The sequence below is a fragment of the Quercus robur genome, chromosome 11, assembly GCF_932294415.1.
Source record: "Quercus robur chromosome 11, dhQueRobu3.1, whole genome shotgun sequence".
Taxonomy (NCBI): domain Eukaryota; kingdom Viridiplantae; phylum Streptophyta; class Magnoliopsida; order Fagales; family Fagaceae; genus Quercus; species Quercus robur.
Window position 1 is genome coordinate 43953885 of NC_065544.1, and position 12492 is coordinate 43966376.

The 12492-nt window shown below is 31.7% G+C and overlaps 1 non-coding gene across 1 annotated transcript; it reads left to right on the top strand.

Moving 5' to 3' along the window:
- The first annotated feature begins 12351 nt into the window (after positions 1 to 12351).
- Positions 12352 to 12492, top strand: LOC126707763 (small nucleolar RNA snoR83). The gene has a single exon (XR_007649069.1). It is a non-coding gene; the product is annotated as a small nucleolar RNA snoR83 (small nucleolar RNA).

Consider the following 12492-nt stretch of genomic DNA (forward strand, 5'->3'; position numbering starts at 1 on the left):
ACAGTATTGAAGACTCCCGTTCCTTAGCAGCAACATTGAGGTTGGCTACTTCCACTCACACTAAGCGCCAAGGCAACAACGTTGCAGACAAACTCGCTAAGCTAGCGGAGAATTTGTATGAACCACAAGTATGGTTAGAGGACATTCATAGCAATGTAACAGAGCTTGTAACTGTTGACAGAATTTTTCTGCATGTTTAATGACAAGTTCTTTCCGGTTTCTCAAAAAAAAAAAAAAAAAAAAAAAAAAAAACTTTTTGAATATTGTAAATGATACTTTACAATTTCATTTGAAATAGTTTTTATGTATATTAAGACCTACATATAATACTTATTAATATTAATTTTTTACCATAATATTGTTGAATATTTTGAAACATGATTTTCTTAATTTATATTTTATTTTAAAAATTCAATATATAAGACTATAAAATATTATAATATTTACCGTTAAAAGTAGATTTTATTTTTAAACAAATTAAATGATTTTGAAATCGATGAATAAGAATTTAAAGCAGGAAATACTTTTATATCCTAAAATTACATAAATTTAAACAACCTCCCAAACACTTCCTCAACCACTATATTCTAACAATGAAATATGGAGATCTCAATTGCAAATACCAAATTATTATCTCAATGAAATTAAGGAAATCATTTGTTGTAATTTAATTGCTTTTATTTGGGCTTCCACATCCTTTAAAAAAAAGCAAAAAATACTTTGAAATCATCATCGATTTTTATTTTTTATCATTATGGCTCATATCGCACAAAATAGCTGTAAAATAACCTACTAAGAAATCTACAAATTATGAGTTCTAAGACAAAATAATAATAATAAAAAAACTAACTTCATCAATAATAGCTTATAATGTTTCTTTTTCTTTAGTTCTAAAACAAAATAAATTTACGACTTTCCCAAACCAAATTTCCAAATACTTAAAGATTTAAAGCAAATCACAACCTTCACAAGATTCACAACGTCTGACTTCAACTTCAAAATCGTAAGCTACCGTCATTAAATAAAAACTTCTACTCATTTATATGTAAAAACTGTATATAAATGAGTAGAAGTGAAAAAGGTGAATGAAAATACAAGGGGTTTTTTCAGAAACATTGAACCAAATGATTAAAGACCCGTCTGGTAGCAGTGTTTAAGTATTGTTATTTAGTTTTCAGTGTTGTAGAAATACGTGTTTGAGTGTTATGGAAATATATGTCAGAAGTGTTATTGTTGTTTAAACACTAAAAACTGTTGTTTAAACAACAATGCCAAACAACCCCTAGACTATTTAGTAGTTTCAAAGACTCTTGTAATTACTTAGGGATATGTGTAAGTACAGTATTATGCTATTTTAGTAGTGTAGCAAACATTTCAACAACAAAAAAAAGCAGTGTAGCAGATATTATTATTAAGGTCCCGTTTGGTAATGGTATCTAAACAGCGAAAACTATTGTTTAAATATCTCAACACATATTTTCACACACTTTTTCACTCACACGTATTTTTACAAAACTTAAACAATGTTGTTAGAAATTTCTTACCAATGTGCTCCATTGTTGGTGCATGTGACTGATTAATAGGTTGTTAGAGGTAGTTATGCCAGCTAGCATAAGGAGTTCCTAGATCAGATAGGTAGTTAATCAATTATTCAGGATTGTAGTATGGTACACATACAAATAGATATTTAGCTAAGATCATGCAAAATTAACCAACAATTTTATTGCTTGTTCTCTCTTCGCCCTCTCAATTCTGGAGGTCAGTCATATCCTTCAAAGTCTGTTGTTTAAACAACAATGCCAAACAACTCCTAGACTATTTAGTAGTTTGAAAGACTGTTGTAATTACTTAGGGATATGTGTAAATACAATATTATGCTATTTTAGTAGTGTAGCACACATTTCATCAACAAAAAAAGTAGTGTAGCAAATATTGAGGTCCCATTTGGTAATGGTATCTAAACAACGAAAACTGTTGTTTAAATATCACAACACGTATTTTTACACACTTTTTCAATCACATATATTTCTATAAAACTTAAACAATGTTATTAGAAATTTCTTACCAATGTGCTCCATTGTTGGTGCATGTGACTAATTAATAGGTTCTTAGAGATAGTTATGCCAGCTGGCATAAGGAGTTCCTAGATCAGATAGGTAGTTAATCTACTATTCAGGATTGTAGTATGGTACACATACAAATAGGTATTTGGCTAAGATCATGCAAAATTAACCAACAATTGTGTTTCCTGTTCTCTCTTCGCCCTCTCAATTTTGGAGGTCAGTCATATCCTCCAAAATTTCAATCATCCCTTAAACACTACCTGACACCGAAGCTCTTAACAATGCTCGTGGCAATTTCAGGAAAGGATATGGCACTTTACTTGTTACTTTTTGTGTGCCTTTCTAATGGTATGTTAAAGTAATACATAATAGTGATTATTAAATGATTTTTTTAGAAATGTAATAATAAAATCACTTTCTTGAATTTACAAAAATTAATATGAATCGTATACTCTATTAAAGTGTATCAAAATTCTTGTGTATGTACCATTTTTTAATTTTTCTAATTAACTAAAAATATTACAAGATTTTTAGAGTAAATTATTTTGCTATGATTATTAAAGTTCTTCGAAGTAAATAATTTTTGCAATTTTACATTTATATATATATATATATATATATATATGAGCTAGATTCAAATTATACTTAATGCAACTCTAAGCAATATTACACCACTCAATAACTTATTATTGAATTCATATTTTAAAAATCCAACCATTGAATTACATGTTTTATATGTTCTTAACATGCATGCTAAATTTCATGTCAATCAAATGTAATTTACCATTCGATCCACAAACTAATTTTTTATGCATTATTTCAAACTACAAATACTTGAATTTAAATAATTGATTAATGACATGACTATTGATCTTTTATCACATTGAAATTTTGCAAATATAGAAAATATACAAAGATAATGTAATCTAACGGTGTATTTGTCAAAATTTGCATCCAATTAAAAACTATTAATTGGTGTAACATTGCTTAAAATTACACCAGATATAACTTGAACCTAAATATATATATATATATATATATTTATATGAAAATTCAAGAATGAAGAAATTGCTAGCCTGGCCTAGAAGTTCAAGTTCTAAATCCCCTGAGATTTCCAGTATTGCCTGCCAATAACAATTCTAGTTGACCATCTCACTACAAAAACCAAAAAAAAAAAAAAAAAAAAAAAATCTCAAAGCTTAAGGCCTGCTAAACGTTTCAGAACCTAGACCAATCCCAAGTCCTGTACCCCAATCCTTTGACATGAATTAGATAACCACGTATAAAACATGGGGCAAAAAGCCAAAAATCACGGAGGAGAACCAAAGCCAAAGCAAAAAAATCCTACCAGTCCTGCACTCATTTTGATCAGCCTATAACCTCTCTTTTTCCTTTTTTTTAATATTTAGCATAAGAAAACTTTCTAAAGAAAAGTCCTTTGGCCTTGAATTTTTTATTTTTAACCTCATGCCACATGCCCTCGATTTGTTTTAGTTGTCAATGTTATGTTTTGTTTATTGTTACGGCTTTAGCATTTTACGGTCATGAGACTTACATGTTACTTTTAAAATGGTTGGATGGTCAAGATTTTACTTTTACATAACAAATGAAGGATCAGAATTCCAAAGGTTACTAAATGCTATTAAAAATAACCTCTTTTGGGGTAATTGTAGGCAACCGAAACAAAGAAATTGATCTACTATTATTTTAATATTAACCCAAAATTTAAATTAAACAAATAAAAAGCACTACTTCAGCATCTCAATGCTTTTTAGACACATCCAACAACCTGCTCTGAGTCTGGACCAAGGCTTCTGAACAAGCTAGAGCCCAAAACCAAATGCCATTTTAAATTCCAATTGATCATTTGGTTTCTAACAATCAATATCCATATTTTATGAAGAAAGTTTGGGTAGTCTAGTCGCATAGGATTTTCATAAAACAAAACAACTAGCAAGGGATCAAGTACAAAAGCAGGTCCTTCTCAAAAAAAAAAAAAAAAAAGTACAAAAGCAGGAAAAATACATAATTACACAGATTGAGATTTGGTAAAAATGATCTTAATGCATTAATTACACAGAAGGTTCCTTCTCTAATCACTCTTTCTAATGACTTTTTTCTTGAATTGAAGAAGAAGTTGCGTAGTTCATGTACATCTTCCCGGCAAAAGAACCTTCCTCCACGAGGATGTGATCCAACTTGCAATGAAACAGAACCGACTTTGCTCCATCTAAAACTTTTCTTTATCGCTCAGATAAGGCAACATCTAAAACAAAGAACCATAAAAAAATTTAATACACAGGAAAAAAAATTCTCAAAATAATGAGAAGTTTCATTTTGCAGTCATGAGAAAGAACTATGCCCCTCTTTTTATATTCTAATTCATCATTGATTTCTTTCCTCTTTTTATTCTCCATTCTATTTGTTTCATTCTGATTATAAATCCTTTTGTTTTTCATTTGCATACCTTTCATAAAATGTTCTTGCAAATTGCGTATAAAAGTCAAGGACCTGAGAAAGATATCCATCAACGAAGTCTACCATCCATATGATGGGGTGAGTAGGTTTTCTGATTCCGCTGAGGGAAAGAAATCATATATCAGACACTTTTGCTGGCTATTGGCCTTCGTGGTCAAGAAGTGCTTCCCAAATGATTATGAAGAATCTTGTTCGCCCTTTTTCAAACTAATTTTTTCCCAAGTGTATCTCCACCAAAAGGCTCTGAAAACACAACTTTATATTCCAATATTTTATTGCCATATAAGCCGGGTGAAAATATTGTAACATAAAGTTGTGTTTCAGAACCTGAAGATACACTTCGAAAAAAAATTAGTTAAAAAAAAGGTGAACAAGACTTTTCGTAATCATTTGGGAAGCGCTTCTTAAGTCTTAACCACCAAGACCAGTAGCCAGCCAAAGTGTCTAACATTTGTTTTCTTCCCTCAGCGAAATCAGAAAACCTTCTCACCCCCATCATACAAATGGAACACATCTAGATTTTGAGACACCATCATTCGGCTGATAATATCACCGCAGAACTGGCGGTTCTTGTGATACGAGTACAAAATCTTCCCAATACGTCGGAATATCTTACAGTAAAAAAAACCAAAGTGCAGCACCTTCCCAGTCGTGGGATCAAACTCCCATGTAATGCAATCTATCGGTGCTTTGTCCAAGAAATCAACGATCGTCTGAAAACATATTAGAAAATCAATATAAACATAAAAAAAAGCCATATCAAAATAAAATGACGACAAAGAAACAAAAAATTAAAAATCTTACCCATGCATCCTCTTGATGAAGTCTTGAAATTAAGGGATTTATTCTATTCATTGTAGGTGGCTTCTGGTTCTTGAATGCATCCAGCTCTTCGAGATGACTAGCAGCATCTATTCTTCTCTCCTTGAAGGTGCTCATCTCTATTGATGCGGGTTTAGTCTTCTCAAATTTTTTGGAGTTTGGACTGAGAGAGATGAGAGATTAAGGGGGTGTTTGGTTTACTTTTTTTCATCACTCAATTTCCGTCACTCATCACTCATCATTTCTCACTCATCACTCTAAAATACCATGTTTGTTTGGCACCATCACTCACTTCCCATCACTCAATATTTTTCACACTATTTGTGGGCCCCGTACCTTTCACCCGGTGCAGCTTTTTTTATTTATTATTATTACTTAAACTCACCGAACCCAGTGAAAAAAAAAAAAAAAAAAAAAAAAAAAAAAAAAAAACCCAAAACAGACTGAACCAGTGAAAGAAGAAGAAGAAGAAGAAGAAAAAAAAATCGAACAGCCAACCCAAGAGAAGAAAGGAAAAAAAAAGTCAAAAGGTGTGGCTGAGCACTGTATGTGGGTCCCCTATGTGTGTTTAATTACAATATTGTCATTGAGTTATGAGTTATGGAAACTGAAAACAGCCAAAATGTGTTTTCAGTTTCCATAACTCATAACTCAAAAATCAGAGAATTGAGTAATAGAAATAGAGTTATGGACTTCCCAAACAACCTTTTTGCTATGGGTCCCACCATTTTTGAGTTATGAGTTATGGAAACAGAGTTATGAGTTATGGAAATTGATGAACCAAACACCCCCTAGACTTTAGAGAACTTTGATATGTTTAATTGGTATTTTTTTACTATTCAGCAAAGAAATGGTATTTATAGGGCCAAGACAGTAATACAAAAAAAAAAGAAAAAAGGACACGTGGCCTCCTCTGTATAGTTTGAAATTTGAAGTCCAGGAAACCTTAAAGCCTCTGTAGTTATAAATGAGATTGGTTGCTTTTGCTCCTGACAGAGTACTTGCCTTGGGAAGGGTTAGGATTTGGTGTTGCACAAATTTTTATTATTTATTATTTTTACTTTTTATTTCTCATAAAGTTTTTTATGATGTTTTAATTCAAAGGTGAAGATTGAAAGTTGCTTTTTGCAATTATCAACCTCAACCACTAAAAATAATCGGTATTATTAGCCTATAGCTGCACTTGGAGTTACTATAGAGTAGGCCACTTAAAGAGAGAGAAAGAGATGTGTACTAATGAGGAATCTTGTTGGTTGCAAACCTATGGCTACAGTCGCACTTGCAAAACTATTAGCTAATTCTAGGTCAAATTCATTATTTGTGATCTGCAAACCTTTGATATTCTTGCAGAACTATTAACTATTTCTTGGGCAAATTCACTATTTGTGATTTGCAAACCTCTGAAACATCAGATATTTCATTCAGTCCTGATACATAGTGAAATATTTTAATCAAATTTGATGGAAAATTATGCACTTTTCCATATTTCATATTTCCTTTCACCTAAAGCCAAGGTTTCCACCAAGTGGGAAAATGAGTGACTTTTAAGAAATTGATATTGATTAACATGTTCCTACCCAAAATATATATATATATATATATATTTATTTATTTATTTATTTATTTATTGGGTATATTGAAGATTATTGCTACACGTATGTTGTTGAGAAAGTTCACCATATCCAGAGGAGTAGATCAATATGTTTTGATTTGCTAATAAAAGTAGTGTCGGTGTTAAAAAAATCCATGTAAAAACTACTATGTTGTAAACTTTAGGACCTGATTGGTAAAAGATTTATATTAACCTTGTTTAAGTGTTGTGAAAATATATGTGAGTGAAAAAATATTGTGAAAATATATCGCAATTTATCTAGTTTTCAAAATAACCACAACTTGTCAAATCAATAATTATTAAAAAAAAAAATTGTATCTTTGGATTAACTTTTTGAAATTGTATTATCCAAAAAAGAAAAAAAATTTATTTGAAAATATTTTTATTTAGGTGTGCAAACTCAATGAAAAAGAGAGTAATGGACTTTAGTGAGGAAGTCTCACGGACTGGTGCTATTATTACAAGCCAGGTGGGTAGGTTTTTACTGAGGAATTGATGAATTCCATAAATGGAAATAACCCCATTATAAAATTCTTTTTTACGATTGATCCTTTTTCTTTTTTGCACTTTGCATTTGCTCACCAACAGAAGGAAGCGTGCAGACAATAGTCAAAGATTGAACAAAAATTATAAAGATGGGCTTCAACTCAATCAAGATCATTGAGATCTTCTGGCTAAAAAAAAAAAGATCTTCTGGCTCCACTTCCCAAAAGAAAAGAATTGATATTGTGGGGCCCAAATGGTAAAGCCCTCACATGCCTTCTGATGATGGATGGAAAATTGAAGTCCATGAAACTTAAAGTTTGTGGCTATAAAATGAGATTGGTTGCTTTTGCTCCTGACAGAGTACATGCCTCTTGGGAAAGAAAAACTTTAGAGCACTCAGAGCAGTGGTGCTATATAGGTATAATGGTATTTTTTAGCTCAGCAGTGGAAAAGATTTAGCTCCTCAGCTACAATGCACATCTATCTTTAGATGTGCACTATAGCTCAAAGGTAAAAAAAAATAGATAAATAAAAATAAATAAATAAATAAATAAATTTATTACACCTCTCTCTCTTCACTCATTAAATAAACATTTCCTTTTTTCTCTTTCTCTCTCTCTCTCTCTCTCTCTCCGGCTTCTCTTCTTTCTTCCTCAATTTTTTTTTTCTCTCTAGCTCGCCGGCCAGCTCCCTCATTGCCAATTTGTTCCTCCGACCCAACTCGTCGACCCACCCCAAGCCCCATCGCCAATCTCCCCAAGCCCCATCGCCTAGTCCGTGCCTCTCTCTCTCTCTCAGTCACTCTCACCTCTCTCTCTCTCTCAACGTCTCCGACCCACGCCTCTACCGGCCTCAATGTCACCGGCCTAAGCTAACCCAAGCCCCAAGCCGCCGTTGGGTTTCATCGTCGATCGTCGATCCAAGCTCTGGGTTTCTTTGGGTTTCATCGTCAAAGCCGCCATTGCCTTCCTCGTCGTGGGTTTTTTCGTCGATCAAAGCTTTGGGTTTTTTTTTTTTTTTTTTTTTTTTTTTTTTTCCTGCTGTGGACTGGTGGTGGTGGTGGTGGTGGTGGTTGTGGCTGAGGAAAAAGATTGGAGATTTGGGTTTTTTTTTTTTTTTTTTTCTTGTTGTGGATTGGTGTTGGTGGTGGTTGTGGTTGTGGTTGTGGTTGATAGTAGAGGTGGTTATGGTTGGTGCTGTGGGTTTTTTTGGTATTGGGATATATTATTTTATTGTAGTGGTTATAATATTTTATTGTGATGCTTATATTATTTTATTGTGTTGAAAGCTAAAATAAATCCACTGCTGCAGCATGTGTGTAGGTAAAATAGATAAAGTAACTTTTATTGGTGCCAAATAGCTAAAATTATAAATCCACTGCAGTGGATGCTCTTACCATGTTTCCGGTGTATATTACTTCTCTCTCACAAGGGGGTGGAGCCCACAAGCGGTATTTTGCTTGCTTTTCTAATGAAAATTCTGAGTTCATTTATTTTTTTTGGTACTATTGGAAGTTAGCCACTAGCGAGTTAGTCTATAGCTGTCACTTGGAGTGAATATAGAGTAGGCCACTTAATAAAGAGAGAGAAAGAGATGTGTACCGATGAAGGAAACTTTGTTGCAGAACTATTAACTATTTCTTGGGCAAATTCATTATTTGTCTGATATGTCAGATATTTTGTTGAGTTCTGATAGTGATATATAGTGAAATATTTTATGCACTTTTCCATATTTCATATTTCCTTTCCCCAAAGCCAAGGTTTCCAACAAGTGGGAAAATGGGTGACTTTTAAGAAATTGATATTGATTAACATGTTCCTACCCAATATATATATATATATATATATATTATTTACATGTCAATTCAATTTAAGAGTCAATCCAGGCTATATATCCAACACCAATTTCTACCAACTCTTTTTTGTTTATTTATTGCTAAAAATATATTTATATATCACAATTAGGGAATGTTTGATAATATTGTTCTAGTAACGTTATTTGTATTTTTTGAAAATAAGTTTGGGTGAAAAGTATATGAAAATACGTGTAATATTATTTAAACATTGAAAACCATTGTTTAAAATACCTTACCAAATACCCCTTTAGCCTCCAAGGCTCCTCTGTAGTCCAAGAAGGATTAGGATTTTGGTTGACTTTACAGTCAGCCGTGATTAAAAATACCAAACTCTTCAGCCACATATTAGCCTCCAAGGCCCCCTGATACGCTGTAGTCCAGAAGAGCTAGGCTTTCCAATGTTGGTATTTTTCTTTTAATTTTTAGGTAAAACTAGTGATTAACCCGTGGGAAATAGTTTAACAAAAGTTATATATTTTCGCTTTGCTCAAAGGTACACATGCTAAAAGTGAATGAAAATTAGTAAATCCAAGTGAAAATAAAGGTGGAAAACAAATATAAAGAGCTTGATCAAATTCATTTCAAAATGTCATTTAAATAAATTCTAACCATCATAACAATGAAAATAAAGTCCTCAAACAATACTATAATTATTCTTTTTTAATGTTAAGATCCTATATATAAATTAGAAAAATGTAATCATGCGTAATCCTCTTCTAATATGACAAATAAAGATACATTACTTTTGTCCCTACCATTATCCCCAAAGAAGCAATCCATGTTGGCCTTCACAACATGTGAGCCATGACAATAGTCAATCAAGTGGAAACTTGTTGTCAACGTATAACCTTTTCTTTTTCTTTTTTCTTTTTTTCTTTTTTTTGAGAATGATGTATACCTCAATCATAATTAGAAAGACATTAATAATGAATTAGCTCTAGACTATCCTACAATAATTTTTTTTTACTTAAAAGTAGTCTCTTTTTGAAGATCTTCAACAAGAGAAATAGACAATCAAAACTCTCATCAAAAGAAATATATATATATAAAACATACACAAATTCCAGTTTTAAAGGAAATGAAACCTCCTAGTTTTCTATTTTTTATTTTCATTTTTATATTTTTTTTTTTATCTTATGATGAGTTCAACACTAATTTTAAAGTTTTACGTTAGTCTAAAGTCTATACCTTCTTTCTTTTTTGCATATGAATTATAACCTTTTAACTCTAATGTAAAATTTTCCTTTAATCTTAAAATATAATAAAAATCCATTAATATTTAAAAAATATACAAAACTCCATCAAATTAGTATTTTTTTGATACACAAATTAGTATTATATATATGTGTGTGTGTGTGTGTAAGGGCGAGTTTTGGATCCTAAGCCCAAAAGAGAAAAGGATTAAGGCTCAAAGAGCCCAATATAATGAATTTGTAGAGAATGGGATGAAAACTAGGCTTTAATGGCTTGGACAACACTCACAGTGGATCAAAGATGATAAGAAAACAACGACAAACAAGTTTTGTGCAAGGAAATTCTTCCTTGACAAAGTCCGAGGAGAGTAGTTCTTGAATATATCCCTCTTAAGCTTGATTACAATTCTAGTTCTTAGTGCTCCAGTCTTTTTTCTTTACAGATTCTTCGATCCTCCCCTTGTAATTGGGGTCTTTCTTCTTTATATTACCATGTTTGCCTCATCTCAACCCTCCTCATGTAGGTCAAGTTGTTGGCTTTTATCCTTATCCCATCAACACCTTCTTGAAGTCTTTGAGAATAGCTGTAAGGCTGAATATCACTGTTCAGATATCAGCTCCACATTAAGAATTAGTGCTAATAAATAAATTTTTAAACATTTATTTCATTCAAATTTGTAAATTATTATTGACGCATGGTAAACATATTGACATGTACAAATAATTGTTTGACACATGACATTGTTTGTCCATATAATACAAATAAATATAGGAAGTCATCAAATGTCATTGAAGTATAGATTGAGAAAGAAACATTTGTCATTACTGTTTGTGTCCATTAGTTGTGGGATCCAACTTTTATAATACACTAGTAAGTTACCTATATGATGCACGGATAATATTATAATGTTTTGTGTAAGATGGTTTTGGAGAATGTTGTATATATATTATAGCATAATTGTTATAGAACTTTATTAGTAATGAGTTTATCATAAAAAAAATAACAATTATAAATTGCATACACATATCCATTATAATTATTCAATTGAAGCAATGAAAAAAAAAACTTTTGACATATATTATAGAATAAAAGTTAATATAGAATGTGTCTTTCTCTTTCTTCTTAATTCTAAAAAAAAATACACATCCCAAACACCCACGGTTAATCATATCATTTACAAAACTCACAAATCCACAATGTTTGACCTTGACATAAAAATCGTAATCACCGTTGTCACTCAATATAAAATGCAAGCCCTCCTTCCTTGGTTGTAGCCAACTCAAATGGAGTAGGATTAGATGAAACAACAATGTTAGAGCTAGATAGGTGTTGCCAAAAAATTGAAGGTAGACGACATCATTTCTTGTCTGTGTGTATTTGACATGGGATGACATGAAGGGCCATGGGTAGTTATATATAAAGGGATAGAAGTGTGAGAGGTGAAAATAGTGAATTAAAATGTAAAGAGTTTTGTGTATATGTGAGAGATGAAAATCTTGAAATACTGAACCAAAAGATATAAAGAATATTTATTTTTTAATTAGAAAAGTCTTAAAACATTGAACCAAAAAAAAAAGTCAATAATTAATTTGTTTTGGTCTTTTATGTGGTTTAAGAGTATTTCAATTCTCTTCATAAAGTGCGCCACATGGTAGAATCTCGTGCTCTTCAGTATGAGGTCTCTATTTTTACATATATATTAATTATAGATAGATAGATAGATGTTTTCCCATCTCTTTGCACAAGAGTTTTCAATGGCACTCAAATGCGTGTTATAAGAGCTACATCATTTAATTTGTTCTTTTTTGGTTCTTGGGTTTTCTATTGTTTGTGCCTTCATAATCCCAGATAAGCTAAAAAGCCTAAATGGTTAGTGCTTAAGTTGATTCATGGGAGGCCAAAAGTAACACTGGAAGTTTCGCTGATTAACGCCTTTTATTTTTTAAACACAAGGTGTTTTCTTAGTAACTCGCCATACATAT